Here is an 811-nt window from a genome sequence, read left to right on the forward strand (position 1 = left end):
CTTTTGCACAGGCCGGGTCCGGCCCTTGGTTTGGAATGCCTCCCACCCCCTCATCCGGCTGGAAACCCACCCATTTAAGGCCCTGGGAGGGAAGTCTCTCCTGCTCCCTAGGGGCTGGTTGCACCCCTCGTCCACTTCACGGGTAGGAACCCGCGTCATACCGCACACCCTGTTATTTTATGTGTGCCTGTTTACTGTTTACAAGCTTTCTCTGTCACTCGAGTGTGTCTTTTTCTAAGTACCCTCCGTGCCTGGCACAGAATAGGTGCTTGATTCTATTTTTGTAGAATGCTTGAATGAAAGCGAGGTGACCCTGCAGAAGGTTCTGGAAGCACGTGGTGAGGAGTGTGAGGAGCTTGCGTTCTGGTCTGGCTCACCTGCTGTGTAAAGTTGGGCAGCTTTCTGTCCAGCGGGAAGGCTCACGGTCCTTAATCTCCCCTTGTCCACCTGTTTTCAAAGTCGATGACTGCTTGAATTTTCATGGTGAAAATTCTTTCTCCCTTCCCCCAAATAAATACAATAAAAATACAACAAAAATAAAACAAGAAAAAGGCAGCCAACCTGGTCACATCAGTTCCAGGCCCTCTTTCTCGCTGGACGTCAAGTTCCCACCTGAACTTCTTGTACAACCTTCTGCCTCTCCAGCAGGTGACCTCAACCCTCATGATGAGTCCGTGTGAATAAGGAAGCATCTCCTCAGAACCCTAACAGAAGGTCTCCCGCATCTCACCCTAGGAAGCAATACTTCAATAGCTTCCCTTGCCTCGCTTTGTAGAGAACCAAGTGCCCAAGGTATTTGTTCTGCTTATAC

Source organism: Equus caballus, chromosome 11 (genome assembly GCF_041296265.1).
Source record: "Equus caballus isolate H_3958 breed thoroughbred chromosome 11, TB-T2T, whole genome shotgun sequence".
Classification (NCBI taxonomy): Eukaryota; Metazoa; Chordata; class Mammalia; order Perissodactyla; family Equidae; genus Equus; species Equus caballus.